Below are 15,014 nucleotides of genomic sequence, written 5' to 3' on the forward strand. Positions count from 1 at the left end.
ACGCAAACACTTTGCGCCGGCGCTAAATGTCAACTGAAGTTGGGCGTAGGCGCAGATCGTTCTGCGCCCGGGCGCTAAGTGCCTAGCGCTGCAAATCTACCCCTCTTATGGCGTTAGCGGCTGGCGAACGCAACTGAATTTCTAGGCCCTTAACTTTCCTTCCATCAAACTGCACAGAGTTCAAACCCACTGTGCCACACAGTCTCTTTCACTCATGTTTTACAGTAAAAGACACATTTTTACAAATTTACAATCCTGGAACAGAGCTTTACGTGTTGGGAGCCGGTATGGGGATCTGGGGCACGAGGTCAGTATGCCCCACAGGATTTTACACCCATTCATTTTAAGTTGTAAAATCGAAAGTATGTAATATATTAGTAGATGTTTATATCCCATACCACTAATAAAGTAATATAATGCCAAGGAAAAAAAATCATGGGCTGAAATTACATCATGGAATATTAGCAGAAAATGCCCAATGGATTCATCAGAAATTACATTCTTACCCATTCACTTTCAACAGGTTCATGCCTCTGCTAGAATAGTGCAGTGAGGAATTTTTGATGAATGCATTATGCATTCCACTGCTGTTAACCTATGGCATCATTTCATGCACAATACAACTAAATGATATATCAAAAATGATAGCCCAGATCTAAAATACCATACAAACAGCTTTGAAAGCTCATGTGTGTCAAAACTCTGAAAGTTTCGGCCCTGCAAACTAGTCAGCTGGCTCGGGGCAGCTGGGGTCTTTTTGGGTCGACAGTTCCATGCATGGCATTTCTTTTGGTGGTCAGTCATTGTATACCTCCAGGCACCATTGAAAAATATGTGATATTGTGGCAGAACCACTGAATGACTTTGGCTAACTGTATATAATTCTCTTTAACGATGTTCAAACACCAGCCTAAACCTGTACCATTGTGTTAGGCATTACTGTGTTTTGTATATAGAGTTTGCATGTACGGGGCGTGGCCCCTTTAAGAGCGCGGGAAAACGTGGGTAAACGCAATGACGTCATGTCGCAAACCACGGGGCTGCCCAGGCAGTCTTCGTGGCATCTCCGTTGAGTAAAGGCCTGTTTAATTGTTCTCTTGTGTCGATCTCTGTTATTCGTAGGAATTCGTTAATTCCTACATTGGTGACCCCGTTTTTGTGAACGTTTTCACAAAAGAAGAGCACAACATGGAAGCGAACGCCGCTTCGCTAAAGCTACCGCAGTTCTGGGAGCAGCAAGCGCCCTCGTGGTTTATTCAGGTCGAGGCCCAGTTCGCCCTGAGGAACATCGATGCAGATCAGACCAAGTACCTTTATGTGGTCTCCGCACTCGACAGCTCTACCGCCTCTCGGATCGTCAGCCTCCTCGAAAACCCCCCAACGGAGCGCAAGTATGAAACCCTCAAAGCACGGTTACTGCAGGTTTTCGGGCTCACAAAATCGGAGCGCGCCCGTCGATTACTCGCTATGCCCGGGCTCGGGGACTCCAAGCCTTCAGAGTTGATGAGCCAAATGCTCACACTCCTGGGCTCAGAACGGGAATGTTTCCCATTCCACGAGATTTTCCTCAGCCAACTGCCTGAACAGGTACAAACTGCCCTGGCCAGATCTGAAATTGAAGACTGCGCAACACTCGCTGCGGAGGCTGACAAAATTTTCGCTGTAACTTGGCAGCACTGCGCCGCCACGAGGCACCCATCCCCCGCAGACGCCGCCCCAGCTCGTCAGCCTGCTGGGCTGTGTTTCTACCACGCGCAGTTCGGCGCGAAGGTGAAGCGTTGTCGCCCTCCCTGCAGTTTTCCCCAACAAAACAAACAACAACTGACACTGCGACCACCGAGGAACGGGTCTAATGGGCACCCCGCGGCTGTGATGGCGATCGGCAACGCAGGAAAATTGCTGTTCATCACTGATACTCTCTCCGGTCGTCGTTTTCTGAGCGACACCGGAGCGCAGTGCAGCATTTTACCCGCGTCCGCCCTCGATGTGCAGACGGGGAATCACGGCCCCACCCTTGAAGCGGCCAACGGTGGAACAATTCGGACCTTCGGCAGACGGCGAGTGGAGTTGTGCCTCGGAGGACAACGTTTTAACTGGGAGTTTGTTACGGCCAAAGCTTCCCAGCCCCTCCTCGGCGCGGATTTCCTGTGCGCTAACAGCCTCCTGGTCGACGTTAGGAACCGACGGCTGATCAACGCAGCAACTTTTAATTATCTTCCGTGTTACCACAGTAACACTATGTCGCGCACCGTCTCCTGTGCGTTCCCGACTCCTGATGAGCTTTCTCGCCTGCTCGGCAAATTGCCTGACCTGACAAGAGCCACGTTCTCCTCCACAGCCACGAAACATGGTGTGGAACACCACATCACCACCAACGGCCCCCCGGTCTACGCGCGGGCCCGGCGCCTGGAACCTGGCAAGCTGGCGGTCGCAAAGGCGGAGTTCGCAACCATGGAACGGTTAGGGATTATTCGCCGGTCAAATAGTCCCTGGTCTTCACCCCTCCATATCGTCCCGAAGCCTGGTGGCGGATGGCGGCCCTGCGGCGACTATCGACGCCTAAACGACGCCACCACTCCTGATTGGTACCCGATCCCCCACATTCAGGATTTCTCTGCCCATTTGGCAGGGAACACCATGTTCTCAAAAGTCAACCTCGTCCGGGGCTACCACCAGGTCCCAGTTCATCCACAAGACGTCCAGAAGACTGCAGTCATCACCCCATTCGGCCTCTTCGAGTTTTTACGAATGCCGTTTGGGTTAAAGAACGCCGCCCAGGCTTTCCAACGTCTGATGGACTCCGTGCTGCGGGACCTCAAGTTCCTCTTCGTCTACCTAGATGATATTCTAATTGCCAGTCCTACTAAGGAAGAACATACCTGTCACCTACGCACCCTTTTTCGACGCCTCAGCCAACACGGCCTGATTATCAACCCGGCCAAGTGACAGTTTGGCCTGCACCAAATTGACTTCCTGGGGCATCGCATCACCTCAGAGGGAGCGGTTCCTTTACCTTCGAAAGTAGAGGCGGTGACATCCTTTCCACGCCCGCAGAACGTAAAGGCCCTGCAGGAATTCCTAGGCATGGTAAACTTTTACCACCGTTTCGTGCCTGAGGCAGCACTACTCATGCAGCCCCTGTACGAGGCCCTCAAGGGCAAGACTGGCAAGAACCCGGTAGACTGGACAGACGACATGGCCTGAGCGTTCACCGACACCAAAAGCGCCTTAGCCAACGCGACTATGCTGGCGCACCTGCTGCCAGGAGCCACCATCTCCCTCACCACCGACGCGTCGGAGTACTCAGTCGGTGCCGTGCAACAGCAGTGGGTGAATGGGACGTGGCAGCCATTGGCATTCTTCAGCCGTCAACTACAGCAGAACGAGAGAGCATACAGCATGTTCGACCGGGAGTTGCTCGCCCTTTTTCTGGCCATCCGCCATTTTCGGTTCCTACTGGAAGAACGTCCTTTCACCGCCTTTGTGGACCATAAGCCGCTAACCTTTGCAATGGCCAAGACCGCCGAACCGTGGTCAGCCCGACAGCAGCGTCAACTGACCTACATATCCGAATTCTCCACGGATATACAGCACGTGGCCAGTAAGGACAACCTGGTGGCAGACTGCCTCTCCCGCGCGATCGTCAATACGGTTCATTTGGGCATCGACTACGCCCTCATGGCAGCGGACCAAGCCTCAGGCCCGGAAGTCCAAGCTTACAGAACGGCCATCACTGGCCTCCAGTTGGCCGACGTCAAGTTCCATTCGGCAGGTACCACGCTGTTGTGTGACGTCTCCATACAGGATCCTCGTCCTGTCGTGCCGGTCGTCTGGCGCCGCAAAGTGTTCGACGCCATACATGGGTTGTCACACCCAGGAATGAAGGCCTCTCAGAAACTGATGTCAGCGAAATTTGTATGGCATGGCATGCATAAAGATGTCCGCGGCTGGGCCAACACCTGCGTGGTCTGCCAAAAGGCCAAGGTACAGCGCCACATCAAAGCTCCGTTGGCCACCTTCACAGTTCCGGAGCGACGTTTTGACCTTGTCAACGTGGACCTGGTAGGACCACTCCCACCCTCCCATGGTTTTTCACACATCCTGACCATGGTTGACCGCACCACCAGATGGCCGGAGGCGGTCCCCCTGTCATCCACTACCTCGGCGGACATGGCCAGGGCGTTCATTTCCTCCTGGATCGCCCGTTTCGGAGTGCCCGCAGATATTTCGTCAGACAGGGAGCTGCAGTTTTCCTCCAAACTCTGGAACGCAGTGGCCCAAGGACTCGGTGTCAAATTGCACCGCACCACAGCTTACCACCCACAGGCGAATGGCCTCTGCGAACGCTTCCACCGGTCAATGAAAGCCGCCCTGAGGGCCAGCCTCCAGGATGCTGGATGGGCAGACAAGCTACCGTGGGTCCCGTTCGGCCTTCGCACGGCCCCCAAAGAAGACCTTCACTCTTCATCAGCGGAGCTTGTGTATGGTCAGCCGCTGCGAGTCCCAGGGGACTTCCTACCAACATCGACGGAGCCATGGTCCGCATCTGCCCAGCTTGCTAGTCACCAAGAGGCGGCCAGATGTTTTGCACCGGTGTCCACTTCGCACCACGGGCCCTTCCGCGTGTTGGAAGCAGGGGACAAAACCTTCACGGTAGATGTCGGTGGTAAACCGGACCACATTTCGGTCGACCACTTAAAGCCAGCACATTTAGACCTCGACCGCCCCGCCAAGACAGCACAACCGCCGAGACGGCGTCGGCCACCCATCGTCGTTACGGCAGACCAAGTGCGACCGCCCGCCAGACTGCCAGCCGACCAGCAGCCTCCGCCTCGAGAGTACAGGAGTCATTCTGACAGGCTCGTCAGACCCCCCTCACCGTTTGACTTTGTACGTTAAAGCAAATCCTGGGGGGGCGCATGTGGCAGAGCCACTGAATGACTCTGGCTAACTGTATATAATTCTCTTTAACAATGTTCTAACACCAGCCTAAACCTGTACCATTGTGTTAGGCATTACTGTGTTTTGTATGTAGAGTTTGCATGTACGGGGTGTGGCCCCTTTAAGAGTGCGGGAAAACGCGGGTAAACGCGATGACGTCACGTCGCAAACCACGGGGCTGCCCAGGCAGTCCTCGTGGCATCTCCGTTGAGTAAAGACCAGTTTAATTGTTCTCTTGTGTCGATCTGCGTTATTCGTAGGAATTCGTTAATTCCTACAATATTCTTTTTCTGTCCACTTCGACTAGGAGGCTGTAGTAATTTGGTAGCAATTTCCTCATGGGTCTTTTCGCAAACTGTTCCTTTTGAGTTCACAGAATCACAGAAACCCCACAGTGCAGATAGAGGCCATTTCGGCCCATCGAGCCTGCACCGACACATATCCCACCCTATCCCCGTAACCCCACGTATTTAATCCCCCTAACACTAAGGGTCAATTTATCATAGCCAATCAACCTAACCCGCACATTTTTGGACTGTGGGAGGAAACCGGAGCACCCGGAGAAAACCCACGCAAACACAGGGAGAATGTGCAAACTCCACACAGACAGTCACCCGAGGCCGGATTCGAACCCGGGTCCCTGGCGCTGTGAGGCAACAGTGCTAACCACTATGCCACCGTGTTTGGAGTCCCTAAAAGTTTGAGGACTAGAAATTTGGCTCCATAGCGCCCAGTTTTTCAGTGCTATGGGTGCCATTTTGTGTCCAAAATGGCATATGAGCAGCGCATGTACACGTCTGGTGTGGGCCGTGCTGGACACCATTTTGGTGAGGGTGTTGGCATCGGCGATGGTAGCATGCGCCGGAAGTATGCAGAGTAGGCAGATCGTGACGTCAATCAGTGTGTAATGCTGATTTGACACCAGCGCTGCTATTTTTGACCTCAACGCTGGAGCTCACATGCTCTCTTAACTTCGCACAGATGAACATGCGTTCAGCAGCAGAAAGGACCCCACATCAGCGCTATTTAAAGAGATCATCACCTATTTACAGGTTGGTAGCTCGGGCAGAAGCAGGGCAGATGCAATATAACGTGGATAAATGCGAGGTTATCCACTTTGGTGTCAAAAACAGGAAGGCAGATTATTATCTAAATGGCAATAGATTGGGAGAAAGGGAAGTGTAACGAGACCTGGGCGTCCTTGTGCACCAGTCGCTGAAAGTAAGCATGCAGGTGCAGCAGGCGGTTAAGAAGGCAAATGGTATGTTGGCCTTCGTAGCGAGAGGGTTTGAGTACAGGAACAAGGATGCCTTGCTGCAGTTGTACAGGGCCTTGGTGAGGCCACATCTTGAGTATTGTGTGCAGTTTTGGTCGCCTTATCTGAGGAAGGATGTTCTTGCTATGGAAGGAGTGCAGCGAAGATCTCATCGAAACTTATAAAATTCTAACAGGACTAGACAGACTAGATGCTGGGAGGATGTTCCCGATGGTTGGGGAGTCCAGAACCAGGGGTCACAGTCTAAGGATAAGGGGTAAGCCATTTAGGACAGAGATGAAGAGGAATTTCTTCACCCAGAGAGTGGTGAACCTGTGGAATTCTCTGCCAAAGAAGGCAATAGCGGCCTATTCACTAAATATATTCAAGAAGGAGTTGGATATATTTCTTAAGGCTAAAGGGATCAAGGGATATGGAGAGAAGGCAGGGACAGGGTACTGAATTTGGATGATCAGCCATGATCTCATTGAATGGCGGAGCAGGCTCGAGGGGCCGAATGGCCTACTCCTGCTCCTATCTTCTATGTTTCTATGTTTCTGGAGTTCTTTAAAGTTGCCTAACGTCTACAAGGAGTGGTGTGGCACGTGCTCAAGGACTTGATCTGGGCTTGCAAGGCCTCTGCTCAGACCAGTTGTTCCCAGACATGGGTGTAGCAGTTTATATCCCTCTTGGCCTGCAGCATGACAGGGAGAATGAGCAGAGGCAACAGAGAACAGGACACGCTGCTGGAAGAGGGAGGAGGAGGAGGGGGAGAAGGGCTCTCAACAGGAGGCCATATCCACCCAGGGTCTTTATGGAGCAATTCTCCTATCTCAACCTCAGCGAGGAACAGTCTGTGCGACGTCTCCGTTTTACTAAGGAGGTGCTCACGGAAATCTGCCACCTGTTGCAGGCAGACCTGCAGCCTCAGTCCAGGGCGAGAACAGCATTGCCAATGGCTGTAAAGGTGACTGTGGCCTTGAACTTCATCGCGTCAGGCTCCTTTCAGGCTGGAGCAGAAGACATCTGTAACATCTCCCAGTTTGCTGTCCACTCCTGTATAAGGAAGATGAGTGAGACTCTGTATGCATGGAGAGCTGAATACATTTCATTCTCTCTTGCCAGAGAGAAGCAGGTGGAAAGAGCACGTGGCTTCACCAGAATAGCAGGCTTCCCCGTGGTGCAGGGTGCCATTGACTGCATTTTGTGGGTGCCGCATGGCAACCGGAAGGGATTCCACTACCTCAATGTCCTGTTGGTGTGCGAACATAGTCAGCGCATCATGCAAGTCAATGTTTGCTATCCTGGCAGCAGCCAGGTTGCCTTCATTCTGCAGCAGTGCTGTACCATCAGCATTTGAGCCACCACAACAAACCAGAGGGTGGCTATTGGGCGACAAAGGCTATCGGCTGACAACCTGGCTCATGACTCTGATGCACTACCCAACCACACGTGAGTAGCATGCATAGGATGAGAGCCATGCTGCCATATGGAATCTGATAGTGCAGACCAGAAACAACGCTTCAGCTGCCTGGACCTCACTGGAGGAGCCCTGCAGTACTCACCAGAGCACATCGCAAGATTCGTTGTGCTCTGCTGCACAATCTTGCCATCATGAGAGCACAGTCCTTGCCACCAGGCATCGGTGACCAGTTGAGGAGGAGGAGGAAGCAGAGGAGGAGGAAGAGGAGGCGAGAAAGAGGAAGAGGAAGAGGAGGAAAAGGAGGCGAAGGAAGTGGAAGAGGAGGAAGAGGAAGTGGAAAAGGAGAAATCAGAAGTGAGGAGGCAACCCAGACATCCCATTTCTGCCTAGGCTGTCCGTGATCAAATCATCTGACTACCATACCAATGAACGCAACCCCAATTCCCTATTTAACATTAGTCCCATACCTTACCTTCCCTCTGTTACTGACCATCACAGCGTCCTCTTGGCCACAATGCCACAATGCCTCCTGGCCTCCTGTGTTTAGAAGACCTCTCTTCTCATGTGCACCTCCCACACCAAGGCCCCCAGTGCTGCGTCTGAAAATCTGGGAACTTTCTCTATGCCATATTGTGCCATCACTCCATTTTTTTGATCCTCAGTCTGTTTCCCAGCCAGTTCCTTCCCTTTAAGAGGTGCAGGCTGCCTGTAAGAAGTACAGGCTAGCTTTAATTGGTGCTAGCCACCCACGAACTTGGGCCCCCTGCTGAAGGGCTGAGCCACTGAACAGCACTTTTAGCACTTCCTTACCACTGCAATCATTTTATTAGCAGGCAGCAGAAAGCGGACTCAATGGGCGTGGGCTAATCGGCATCGCCACCGATTTTGGGCCTTATCCAATTTTTAGGCCTCGCTTTAACATGAGTACCATTCGTCTATATGGAAGCTAAACTCTGATTCATAAAATTGGGCTTTGCACTGACTTTGAACTGTTGTAACTAAGAGCATCTTGGACTTCTACTGGCAAGCAAAATGTGGTGTATGTAACCTGTTCCACCTTAAGAGAACTTAAGCCTGTTCCACCTTAAGAGATGCACTACTTTCTCTGGCTGCTGTATACGTAATACCGGTGGTGACCACCGGTATATAAGCACTGTGTAGTAATATTGTATTTAGTATAGTCCTGACCCCCAACCAGTAAAGACCTGTTGAACTTTAATCTTGTAGTCTGTGTTAGTAATTACAACTAGAACACACAGACTTAACAGTGGCGACGAGTCCGATTCTTACCCTGCGGCAGTTTATATCCACGGCGGCTTCGTCCACAGAACGGACGTCGAAGAGAGGCTTCCACCCTCATCACCCTGCTGAAAGACACGTCGCGCGGCAGACATCGAGAAACCAGAGTGCAGAAGACATCCTGAACTCGAAGCCTCCATCATCGGCCGTCAGCTATCTTCTTTCTACCTCGGTGGTGGGTAAGCCGGACAGCGACGTGACCAGAAAGTCGGCCGCGTTGGCTGCACAGATGGGGAGGGAAGACGGAGGAATAAGGGCGGTGAGATCGATCGCGACCGGAGATAAGGGCCGGGCCGCATTCGGGCCGAAAGGCGCAGCACGGGGACATCGATTGCGGCTGGTGATAAGGGCCGGGCCGCATTCGGGCTAAAAAGGCGCAGCGTCTGGGGCAACTGAAGGTGCGAGAGCCGCGGTGAAGCAGAGACAGCGTCGGGGGACGGGTGAAGACCGCCAAGCGCGGGAAAACCACCATTTTGTAGGCGGAGGACGAAGACAAGAGCGGGAAGCCGCCATCTTGGATAAAAATTAAAATTAATTAAATTGCAACGTTGCCTAAACATGGGAACATTAATACCTTTGATAGTGACATCGAAGATTCGGCCATGTATGTAGAACGCATACAAAATTATTGTAAAGCAAATAAAATCCCAGATGAAGAGAAAGCACTAACATTATTAAACTTAATGGGTGCAAAGACATACGGGCAATTGAAACACCTTTTATCACCAGATGAACCGGTGGATAAGGCGTTCGAGGAGATTGTTACTGTCCTGAAAAATCATCTAAACCCCACGCCGCTGATGCTAGCGGAACGATTTAAATATTACATCAGAATGCAGCTGAAGGATGAAAGCAATGCTGAATATTTAATGGAATTGCGTAAGCTAGCAAAGTACTGTCAGTTTGGAACGAGACTGATAGAGGCGCTACGAGATAAATTTGTGTGTGGTTTATTAAAAGAAGATACACAAAAGCGACTGCTCGAGGAGAATGAGCTGACGCTTGAGAAAGCAGTCACTATGGCAGCAGCACACGAAGCCGCAGCGAGAGGCACGGCAGTAATGCAGCTACGGTCACCGGAACTCAGTACAAATAAATTGGGTTTGAGTACTGTAAAATGTTATCATTGTGGAAAGACAACGCACGATCAGAACCAGTGTTGGTTTAAAAACCAAGAATGCAGAACGTGTGGCAGGCTTGGCCCCATAGCTAAAGTATGCCGGTCAGGAAAGAAGACCAGCAACAAAAAGTCACCGCAAGGAAAATACATAAAGGTACACAAGGTGACAAAGAACAGTTCGACCGAACAGAAGTCAGATTCAGACGCTAGCAGTAATGAACTGGGTAGCGAAAGAGTACACAACGTTGGTAAGGATGCAGATCTCCAGACAATTTGGGTCACCCTTCAGATAGCAGGAGTCCAAGTAAAGATGGAATTGGACACTGGATCGGCATTGACGGTCATGAATAAGAAAGATTACAAAAGGTTATTCCAACATATTCCCCTACGGGATACGGAGATTATATTGAAAACATACACGGGGCAAAGAGTGTACCCCATCGGAAAGATAGAGGTAAAAGTGGTCCACAAGGGCGAAGAAAGCCAAGTAATGGACTTATATGTGCTACCTGAAGGAGGTCCACCACTACTGGGACGGGAGTGGATTAGGAAAATGAATATGGACTGGCACTCCTTGAAGGCACTAACGGTAGATTCCGGGGAAACAGATGTCAAACCTAAACGATTGTCCAAAATATTGGATGATGCTAAAGAGGTGTTCCAGCAGGGACTGGGAACACTGAGAGGAATTACGGCAAACATCAAGATTGATGAACATGCACACCCAAAATTTTTTAAAGCCAGACCGGTACCCTATGCAATACGACCTACTGTAGAAGCGGAACTGGAAGCGCTAGAGCGTTCAGGTGTACTGTCTAAGGTAGATTGGAGTGAGTGGGCTACGCCCATTGTTCCCGTTATGAAACGTCCTTCGAGCAACAAGCCAGGAGAACCAGGGAAGTTTCGCATCTGTGGAGATTTCAAAATCACCGTTAATCCGGTGCTTCACACGGTGCAGTATCCGCTTCCGCGGATTGAGGATATTTTTGCTTCGTTGTCTGGCGGGAAACACTTCACCAAGATAGACCTGGCGCAGGCGTACTTGCAGATGGAGGTTGAAGAAGAGTCACGCCAATACCTCACGATCAACACGCATCGAGGTTTGTACCGGTACAATAGGCTGGTTTTTGGAGTGGCATCGGCTCCAGCAATTTGGCAGAGGGCCATGGAGCAGGTATTACAGGGAATTCCAGGCACACAATGTTACCTGGACGATATTCTGATTACAGGTGATGGTGATGAAGAACACCTCGCAAACTTGGAACTGGTGCTCAACAGACTGAAAGAGTATGGACTTAGAGTTAATCGGCAGAAATGTGAGTTCTTCCAGAAGCGGATCTCGTACTGTGGTCATGTCATTGACCGGGAGGGGCTTCGTAAGTCTCCTGACAAGATAGAGGCAGTTGTAAAGGCTCCCGCTCCGGATAATGTCTCTCAGTTGAGGTCGTTTCTAGGATTGATTAACTATTACCATAAATTTCTACCAAATCTATCCACGGTACTGCACCCGCTAAACGCTCTTTTACAGAAGGGGGTACCATGGGAATGGAGCGAAAACTGTAAGAAGGCATTTCGCAAAAGCAAAGAATTGATCACCTCAGAGGAAGTGTTGGCTCACTTCAACCCGACACTGCCTATTCGGTTGGCTTGTGATGCTTCTCCATATGGTATTGGGGCAGTACTCTCACACAAGTTGCCAAATGGCACGGAAAGGCCAGTTGCGTTTGCATCCAGATCATTGACCTCCGCTGAGCGCAACTATGCGCAGATCGATAGGGAGGCTCTCAGCCTTGTATGGGGAGTGAAGAAGTTTAATCATTACCTGCAGGGCCAAAAATTCACACTTCTGACAGACCATCAGCCGTTGGTATCCATTTTTAACCCTAAGAAGGGTGTTTCAGTGATGACAGCACAGCGTCTCCAGAGATGGCCCCTTTTCCTAGGGGCACATCAATATCAAATAGAATTCAAAGGTACAAAGCAGCATGGCAATGCTGATGGGCTGTCGCGCCTGCCACTACCTGAAGAAGAAGAAACGACGAAAGTTGACCCTGTTGAGTTATTTCATTCGACCATCATCGAGTGTTTACCAGTCACCAATGCAAGTATTGAAAGAGAAACCAGGAACGACCTGACACTGTCCAGAGTCTACGAGGTGACAGTGAAAGGATGGCCAACACGTGGTGATCCTCTGTTACTGGCATTCTCGGCAAGGCGAGACCAGCTGTCCGTCTGCCATGGTACTTTGATGTACGGGACAAGAGTGATTATTCCTCCCAAGTTAAGGGAAAGAGTTCTAAAAGAACTGCATGAAGGTCATCTGGGGGGAGTTAAGATGAAAAGTCTTGCTAGGGCTTATGTATGGTGGCCGGGTATTGACCAACAGATAGAGGAGTTGGCGAAAAGCTGCGCTGGGTGCCAAAAAGTGCAAAATGCACCTCCGATCGCACCACTACACCCATGGGAATGGCCTTCAGCCCCATGGCAACGCGTACATATTGACTTTGCTGGTCCATTCATGGACTCCATGTTCCTAATTGCGGTGGACGCACATTCCAAATGGCCAGAAGTGATCAAGATGAATACCACTACTTCAGAAAAGACAATTGCGGTGTTAAGAACAATATTCGCAAGGAACGGATTGCCAGAACAGATCTGTTCAGACAACGGACCACAGTTCGTGTCGGAAGAATTCCAAAAATTCTTAAAGAAGAATGGGGTGAAACATTATACCTCTGCCCCATATCATCCGGCGACAAACGGGTTGGCCGAGAGATTTGTCCAAACATTCAAAAAGGCAATAAAGGCCATGAACGATGATCAGATTCCGCTACAGCACAAGGTGGACAATTTCCTAATGGCATATCTAACCTCCGCTCATGCAGTGACTAACCAAAGTCCTGCCATGATGTTTTATAACAGGAGGTTGCGGTCCAGGTTGGACTTGTTAAAGCCAAATGTGCGGAGGGAAGTGGAAAACAAACAGTTCCGGCATATTAATAACAAGACCACTCGAAGTTTCGACGTAGGACAACCAGTGTTGGCAAGGGGCTATGGAAACGAAAAATGGCAGTCCGGAACAATTCGGGCCAGACAAGGACCTCTGATGTACACAGTAGATATTGGTAACAATGTGATAAGGCATCATGCGGATCAACTGGTAGAATCGAGAGCAAGGGTCGAACCCATGGTTGCGACAGAGACAACTGTGGAAGACGTTAATGAACCTGAAGCATCTACCTCGGCAGGGAATGTACCTGATGATGATAACACCCAATGCATGGGAGACCAACTAGAGGAGTCACCTCAGCAACAGGAATCAGAGACCACTGAAAGGCGTTATCCAAACCGAATCAGAAGGCCTCCTGAGAGACTGAACCTTTGAACTGTTTATACCTGAAGTTATATGTTATTATGTTATGTTAAATGGGGATATGACTGTTAAGCTAAAAAGGGAGGATTGTGGTATATGTAACCTGTTCCACCTTAAGGGAACTTAAGCCTGTTCCACCTTAAGAGATGTACTACTTTCTCTGGCTGCTGTATATGTAATACCGGTGGTGACCACCGGTATATAAGCACTGTGTAGTAATATTGTATTTAGTATAGTCCTGACCTCCAACCAGTAAAGACCTGTTGAACTTTAATCTTGTAGTCTGTGTTAGTAATTACAACTAGAACACACAGACTTAACACAAAACTCAGGGAAAACATGTCCCTAGCAACTAAGGGGGAAAAATTGTGTTCGCCAGCAAAGTTGCCACTGGTAACTGCAGTTAATGGCCGCTGGAAATGGCCGCAACGCTAACCGAGTGAAATTGGTCTGGGAGTATGGAGATAGGTGGTGCAGCGCTCACCTTCCATTCAACTGGACCTTCCTGGTGGCATTGCTGGAGGGATCTGGGACGAAGTTTCTGTCCAGGACCGGCGTTGCAGCTTCCCTCTGGGAGCGAAGCTGTGGAGCTCGCAAGGAATTGTGGGCAATGAAGATGTCTGAGATTTAAAGGGGCCATGCACACTGAAGCAATACAAAATAAAATGCAGTGAATCAATACATTTTTCAGCCCTTTCTGCCTTTAAACAAATATTCAATACTTAAAAGAAGTTCCAAATGTGAATATTCAGCTGTTAAAGCTGAATTACCTTCCTAACCTCAACAAATAGGCAAACTGCCTCAGCACTAACACAAATGGCTCAGCAAGCCAGGGAAGGGGCACTGAGGGTTTCACATGCAGCATTCCAGCTTTGTGCAGGGGGTCAACACTGCAAGAGCGGCCCTCTACCCACAGGAGCCAGGAGGCCCTCCAGAAAGAACGATGTGGGAGTACATCACGAAGGCCGTCACTGCCAGAAATGTCGCCCCCACCACCTGGCTCCAGTGCCCAAAGAAGCTTCATGACCTCAGACCAAGGTCAGTGAATGCACCTTCAATAGTCATCTCCTACCAACTGCACCACTAGCCTCACACACTGCTCAATGCACAACCCCCATCACTTACCTACCAACAATCTGCACCAATGATGAGGCACATCTCCCATTCCTAGCCTCGCCTCACCCCCTTGGAGGAGACAGTGCAGACCATTCTTGGCAGGGGCATGGTTGAGCCCTTGGCCAGTGGCGGGGATGAAAGGATACACGATGCGGGTATCCTCGTACGTTATCCTCCTTCTGGCATGCACCTTCTGCTTTCCCACCCTCCCATCAGCACAACTCCACCCTTGTACCTTCCTCATTTCACACACCCAAGAAATGCAGTCTGCCCAGCCAGTGGGTCAACAAGAAGAGGCAACCTGCCCAGCCAGTGGGACCACAGGCAGTTGGTTCCATCCCAACCACAAAGAGGCTGTCTGGGTCATAGAGTCATAGAGTTTTACAGCACAGAAAGAGGCCCTTCGGCCCATCGTGTCTGCGCCGCCCATCCATCCCTGCATCATTACATCTGATTCCTCCTCTTCAGCTTCCTCCTCTTCTGCATC

This window comes from Somniosus microcephalus, chromosome 5 (assembly GCF_052327205.1).
Source record: "Somniosus microcephalus isolate GS21.2 chromosome 5, FLI_Smic_1.0, whole genome shotgun sequence".
Lineage (NCBI taxonomy): Eukaryota > Metazoa > Chordata > Chondrichthyes > Squaliformes > Somniosidae > Somniosus > Somniosus microcephalus.